The following is a 7,750-nucleotide window of genomic DNA, read 5'->3' as shown; positions in this document are numbered from 1 at the left end:
CGGCGGCGGCGGCCAGCGGGAGGCGAAGCCGGGGGCGGGAGCGGGGCGCCGAGGGGGCGGGGGCGGCCGCCTGGGCAGAGGGCCGGCGCGTGCTTATTGGACTGCGCGCCTCCGGAAGTCCCGCCCTCCGGCCTTCACGGGCGGGAGACGCCGTCGCTCAGGACCACGTGCGGGGATAGAGGAGCACGGAGACCAATGAGAAGAGGGGTTGGAGCAGAGCAAGTTAACGGGATTGGGTAACGGGTAGAGCCAAGGGGCGTGACCCAAAGGCCTAATGGGAGCGGGGCGGAGGTTATGGGAGGTGAAAGGGGAAAGGTGGGAGGAGGGAAACGGAGACTTTCAGGGAGTGGTGAGGCGGGTCGCCAGGCTTCTTCGGGGCGGGGCCTAGGGCAGAGGGGCGGGCCATGAACCTCCACAGAAGGAGGGCTTTAAATAGGAGGCAGGCCATTGGCTACCACCGAAAGAAGGCTAACTCCATGTAGGGGGCGGGGCACCGAAAGCCTCCCGCTCCCGGGAGCCGGAGCTGAATAGAGAGTCGCAGGCCATTGGCTACCACTCCAGAAGGCCTCAAGGTAGGGAGCGGGCATTGGCTACCACGGGGGGCGGGGCTTAAGCCGCTCTTCGCCATTGGATAAGGTGATAGAGGTTCAACTCAAAATAGGGACGCGCCATTGCCGGCCCGAGGGGCGGGGCTCGGGAAGGAGCGGGGCGTGGGGCGTTCTTGGGATAAACAGCCACAGAGTCACCGAGGACTGACTTTTTCACTCGCGGAAAGGTTTTGAGCGCTGGGTGTCGGAGCCACAAGATACCCGATATGCCTGTTCTTTCAAGAAAAATGTGTTTCGCACCGCGTGGCCGAATTCCTTATCCTCTGTGCCTTAGTCTACCCACCTATAAAATGGGGTTCCTAATGGTACCAATCTTAGAGGGGCGTAAAACGACCTCATCACCCCTAAAGCGTTGTAAACTGTGCCTGGCCATCAGAAATACTGGGAGCACTAGATGCTGTTACCTGCTCTGTTAATTTCGTTCTAATGAAGACCCTTGGTAGGAACTCGAAGTAAAAGAGCCAGAGTGCTTAAGAAAATGCCGAGTAGTGGGGGAGGGACCAGGGAGGGCTTTCTGGAGGATGTAGTTTAACTAGAGACTCGGAGGGTGCATAGAGATTGGCCAATAGAGTGAAGTGGATACAGAGAGGGCATTTAGGGCGGTGGGAATAGCAAATGCAAACGTCCTAACTAGAGAGAATGGAGCAAGCGAGTGGGGCAGCCAGGTGAGGCCATAGGGGTCCATTGAGGACCTCTCCTAGTCCTTTGTGAACTTGTGTGAGAAGTTTGGCTTTTATTTTAGCTCCTTGTGAAAACGTTGGAGAGATTTGATCACAGGGTACAAAGATAATACTTTAGTCTCAAGATACATCCTTAGGCGTGTGAAATATATCTCAAAAAAGACTTTTTTTAGAAAGTTAAACATAGCTTAATCACATGACCCGCCAATTCCATCCCTAGGTATCTATTCAAGAGAAATGAAAGCACACTCCCCACAAAAACCTGTACGCTAATAGTCATCACAGCAGGATTCACAACAGCCAAAAGGTGGAACGACCCAAGTGTCCATCAACAAGTGAATGGATAAAATCAATGTGCGATATCCTTAAAATGAACACTATTCAGCAATGAAAACAAAAGCAGCACTGACACACACTACCACCTGGATGAGCCTCAAAGACACTATACGCAGTGAAATAAGCCAGACAAAAGGTCACATATTCTCCAACGTCATATGCCAGTTGATGGAATGTCCAAAAAAAAAAAAAAAGGCAAATCTTTCAAGATAGAAAGTAGTTGCCTTGAGCTAGGGGTAGGAATCCAGAGTTAAATTTATAATTTCATACAGAGGGGAATGAGGTTTCTTTCTGTGATGGAAATGTTCTAGATTGTGGTGATGGTCTTACTACTTTGCAAATATACAATGAAATTCATTGAGTTGTATCCTTAAAACAGGTGAAATTTAGGGGATGTAAATTATATATCAACAAAGCTGTGTCTAAAAATGATTTTTTGGTCTGAGAAGGGCTAGAAGGTAGCATTATTAGGTAAAATTCAGAATGCCCAGTTAAATATGAATTGCAGATACACAACAAATACCTTTTCAGTGTAAGTATGTTCTGTTTGTCTCAGGCAATATTTGTGACATACCTATACTAGAAAATTATTTTTTACACATCCAACAACATGCATGAACCTTGAAGACATTATGCTCAATTAAATAAGCCAGACACAGAAGGATACATCCCGCAGGACCCCACTCCCAGGAGGTTCCCAGAGGAGTCCCGTCCACACAGACAGAGAGTGGATGGTGGGAGCCAGGGCTGGGGCAGGGGGTGGGGAGTCCGTGCTTCCTGGGGACAGAGTCTCCCTGTGGGGAGGGAAAGTTCTAGAGAGGGAGGGTGGGGGTGGTTGAAGGACGGGGTGAGTGTGCTTCACGCCACTGAGCTGTGCACTTAAAAATGGTTGAAAGGATAAATTTTATGTTATATATATTTTACCACAGTAAAAATAGAATTAACAATAAATATCAAATAGAAATACCGGATTCACAATTCTTTAAAATGGTTAAAATTGTAACTCAATGTTATATAGATCCCATTCAAGTGTTTGATTTTTTATAGAAATTCAGATCTAGGGGCGCCTGGGTGGCTCAGTCGTTAAGCGTCTGCCTTCGGCTCAGGGCGTGATTCCAGCGTTCCGGGATCGAGCCCCACATCAGGCTCCTCCGCTGGCAGCCTGCTTCTTCCTCTCCCACTCCCCCTGCTTGTGTTCTCTCTCTCACTGGCTGTCTCTCTCTGTCAAATAAATAAATTAAATCTTTAAAAAAAAAAAAAGAAATTCAGATCTAATGGGAGTGTCTTATATTTGCTAAATCACACAGGGGACAAGTGTGGAAGTTGAACAAGGAATGAGGAAGATGGTGTGGAGGAGCCTGAATCAGGTACAGATAGAGAGACTGAGGCCCGAGGCCCAGAGGGGGGCATGCCTTGCCGGAGGTCAGACATGGAGTCCAGGGGCTCAAATGCCACTCCCGCAGGTCCCCCTTTCCAAAGCCCTCCTGATTCTGTGCACACATTTCCCCCAGACCTTGAACCAGGGCAGAAAACCAGACTCCCTGCCCAGACCTCATTGTGCTACATTGAGCAGCTGGGAAATGATGAAGCTTTGATGAAAGCTGGGGCCAGCATGCTTCCAGAAGGTGGGGAGGACCCCCCAAAGTGGCAGGCTGAGGCAGGAGAGGATCCCTGACTTCCTGCCATATCAGAGGCCAATGAAGACAATGGTTGAGCCGTTAGTCATCACCTGTGGAGGTGGGGTTACTTACTGTTCCCTAAGAAATGAGGCCTGGCACGTGGCCAGAACAGGCAAGTTGTAGATGGCACTACCACTGCCCCCCCAGATGTGCAAGAAACAGCCCCCTCTAACCAGGAGCTGGCCTGAGCCCCTACTGTGTGCTGCAGGCTTGGTCCCCAGTTTCCTGGGGGACTATTGTGAGGAAATATTTACTACCCACTTAGCCAAGTACAATAATGAGTAACATTTAGGGGCGACTGCCTGGCTCAGTCAGTAGAGCACCTGACTTGATCTCAGTGTCAAGAGTTCAAGCCCCATGTTGGGTACAGAGATTACTTAAAAATAAAATCTTTAATAAAATAAAATCTTTNGAGATGGCACTACCACTGCCCCCCCAGATGTGCAAGAAACAGCCCCCTCTAACCAGGAGCTGGCCTGAGCACCTACTGTGTGCTGCAGGCTTGGTCCCCAGTTTCCTGGGGGACTATTGTGAGGAAATATTTACTACCCACTTAGCCAACTACAATAATGAGTAACATTTAGGGGCGACTGCCTGGCTCAGTCAGTAGAGCACCTGACTTGATCTCAGTGTCAAAGAGTTCAAGCCCCATGTTGGGTACAGAGATTACTTAAAAATAAAATCTTTAATAAAATAAAATCTTTAAAAAATCGGTAACATTTATTGTGCAGCCAATATGTTCCAGGCCACATTATTATTTTTTATAGCTTTTTTTAAAGTTTTTTTTATTCATTTGAGAGAGAGTACGAGCAAGAGAGAGAGAGAGCACTAGCAGGGATAGGGGCAGAGGGAAAGGGAGAAGCAGGCTCTCCTGCCGAGTAGGGAGCCCATTGTAGGGAGCTGGACTCGGGGCTCAATCCCAGGACCCTGGGATCATGACCTGAGCCGAAGGCAGACGCTTAATGACTGAGCCACCCAGGCGCCCCCAGGTACCCCTTTTTATAATGTTTTGAGTCATTTCCCTAAATGTCTTTTTCTTTTTTTAAGATTTACTTATTTATTTAAGAGAGAGAGAGAGCACAAGCAGGGGAGGGGCAGAGGGAGCAGACTCCCTACTGAGCAGGGAGCCCAATGTGGGCCTCAATCCCAGGACACTGAGATCACGACCGGAGCTGAAGGCAGATGCTTGACTGACCGAGCCACCCAGGAGCCCCTATTATTATTATTTTTAAGTAACCTCTACCCACAATGTGGGGCTCAAGCTCACGGCCCCAAGGGTTGCACGCTCCACCAACTGAGCCAGCCGGGTGCTCCCAGACCACATAATGTAGTTGTTATGAACATAGTTAATTTCATTCCCATGTCAGTTATTTGTCATCCCTGCTTTCCAGATGGAGAAACTGAGGCAGAGGGGTAGCACCAGGGGTTTGGATCCCACGGCCACCCCAAGGAGTGTTGGATTCCACTTACCCAAGAGCTTCTCCCCACCTGAGCTGTAAGAGTAACATATTCATCTGTTCTGGGCCTGCTCAGTGCTAGGGGAAGTTCCAGTCCTAACCCAGCCTCCTGTACTCTCACGTGGGGTTGGGAGGTGGGGGAATGGGGATGCAGAGTCATAGCCCCCCCTCAAGACCTATGCGTCAGCACGTACATTTAAACAAGTTCTCCATGGGACTCGAGTGTGCATTATGATTTGAGAAGTACCTCACTGAAGTCTCATTAAATCTGCTGATCCTGGGTTTGAATCTTCTCTCTGCAAGCTGTGGGGATATGGACAAGTGTGTTTGGAACTTTGCAGCCTCCCCTATCAATTGGTGAGAAATACCAGCACTTATTTCTTAGGGTTGTACAGCCAAGGCGTTGCTTTCCTTACCTATTGTTTAGGTAACAAATTACCACCAACTTAGTGGCTTAAAATAATGCAAATTTATTTTTACCATTTTGGAGGTCAGAAGTCCAAAGTGAGTCTCACTGAGCTAAAATCCATGTGTTGGCCAAATCGTGCTCCTTCTGGAGGCTCTAGGGGAGAATCCGTTTCCTTGCCTTTTCCAGCTTCTGGAAGCTGCCTGCATTCCTTGGCTCAGGGCTCCTTCCTCCAGCTGAAGACATTTTCCGAAAGAAAACATACAGATGGCCAACAGGTACATGAAAAGGTGATCAACTAATTATTAGGAAAATGCAAATCAAAACCACAAAATATCACCTGATACCTGTTAAAGTGGCTATTATTAAAAAGACAAGAAACAAGTGTTAGCGAGGATGTGGAGAAATAGGAACGCTCGTGCACTGTTGGCAGGAATGTAAATTGGTATAGCCACTGTGGAAAACGGTGTAAAGGTCCCTCAAAAGATTAAAAATAGAAGTACCAGGGGCGTCTGGGTGGCTTAGTCAGTTGAGCGTCTGACTCTTGGTTTTGGCTCAGGGCATGATCTCAGAGTGATGGGATCGAGCCCCGCGTTGGCTCCAAGCTTGGCACAGAGTCCACTTGTCCCCCTCTTTGTCCCTCTCTTTCTCTCTGTCAAATACATAAATAAAATCTTTTAAAATTAAAAAAAAGTATCATAACCCAACAATTACACTCTGAGTATCTGAAGAAAACAAAAACAAATTTGAAAAGATACGTGCAACCCCTATGTTCACTGCAGCACAATTCATGATGGCCAGCTATGGAAACAACCCAAGTGTCCACCGAAGGTTGAATGGATGAAGAACAGGTATGGATATACAATGAAGTATTACTCAACCAAAGAAGAATGGAATCTTGCCATTTGTGACAATATGGATGGACCTCAAGGTATTAAGTGAAACAAGTCAGGCAGAGAAAAGCAAACACTAGGATCTCTCTTATATGTGGAATCTAAACAAAGAAAGTAAGAAGAAACACAAAGAACCCCACCAGGCTCATAGATAAGGAGAGCCAGTGGGTGGGTTGCCTGAGGCAGGGGGCTGGGAGAAATGGGTGAAAGGGGTCAAAAGAGAAAACAGGGGGCGCCTGGGTGGCACAGTGGTTGAGCCTCCCTTCAGCTCAGGGCGTGATCCCGGCNTCCCTTCAGCTAGGGCGTGATCCCGGCGTTATGGGATCAAGCCCCACATCAGGCTCCTCCACTGGGAGCCTGCTTCTTCCTCTCCCACTCCCCCTGCTTGTGTTCCCTCTCTCGCTGGCTGTCTCTATCTCTGTTGAATAAATAAATAAAATCTTAAAAAAAAAAGAGAGAGAGAAAACAAAACCAAACCAGATCAACCAAAGCTACCACCATGCCCCTCTCACTCCTAAAATATTAACTATAGTTCCTTTATATGATCTGATGCCCAGGCACATCCGCATTTCNTTCTTAAAAAAAAAAAGAGAGAGAAAACAAAACCAAACCAGATCAACCAAAGCTACCACCGTGCCCCTCTCACTCCTAAAATATTAACTATAGTTCCTTTATATGATCTGATGCCCAGGCACATCCGCATTTCCCCCGTGGTCTCAAAAATATCCCCCCTTTCCTGCACCTGCCCCCCTTATGTGATGATGCAAACTGTCCCCAGCCGCCCTCCTTGTTCCCAACGTCCACCTTTTCTCTCTAGCACTTAACACCATCTGCTCTGTCACGGACTTTACTTATCGCGTTGTCTGTCTTCCCAACCCCATCGAAAACACCACGAAGTCTGCGAGGTCAGGGAATTTGTGTTTTCTTCCCTGCTGGTACAGAGCCGACTCCCAGATATGAAAAGAGTAAGTCATTATAACGTCTGACATTTATTGAAAGCTTTCTGACGGCATCATGACCCTTACAATGGGGTCCTAGGATGTGGGTGCCAGTCTTATCCCCACTTCACAGGAAACCAAAGCTCTGCAAGGTTTGTGTGGGCTGCACCGATTCTTCCCTAAATCCTGTGAAGGCCCTCAGGATGACGTTAGGGCGCTTTGGCCCAAGCCCCGTGGGGATGCTCCACAGTGGGTCCCCGGGCCCTCGCTCGTACGACCTCTCCCACATCCCTCAGCTCGTGTGCCCGACGGAACCACCGGCGCCGGGCACGGGGACGGTCGCTACGGCCCTGAACGCCCCCACACTGAACTACACGGGGAAGCCTGGGAAGGCTCCCGCGCGGGGAAAAGGTCAGGACCAAGTTCGGTCGGCCGGCCCCGCCCTCTCGGGTCATCGCTTTGGGTAAGGCTGTGCGGGGAGCTCGGGCACCGCCTCCAGCGGGAAGCGAGCTCGTCGCCCCTGGCAACGGAGTCCGGAAAAAGCACCGAGTCGCGGCCCGAGGGTGCAGAGCGGCCGCCGCGAGCCAGCGAGGAGCGGAGAGCTAGAGAGGCATCCCCGGCCGATTGTCACGTGGGCGACCGCCTAAAGGCGGGACTTCCGGCAGCGAAGTTATTTTCTTTCCGGTTGTTGGCTCCTACCGGCCCCACCCCGACTGGGCCCTGCGCCCCCCGCCCCCCCGCGGCCCCCTGCCG

This window comes from Ailuropoda melanoleuca, chromosome 4, assembly GCF_002007445.2.
Source record: "Ailuropoda melanoleuca isolate Jingjing chromosome 4, ASM200744v2, whole genome shotgun sequence".
NCBI classification, from domain to species: domain Eukaryota; kingdom Metazoa; phylum Chordata; class Mammalia; order Carnivora; family Ursidae; genus Ailuropoda; species Ailuropoda melanoleuca.
The sequence above is the reverse complement of the archived record's forward strand: the minus strand, read 5'-3'. Positions refer to the sequence as shown.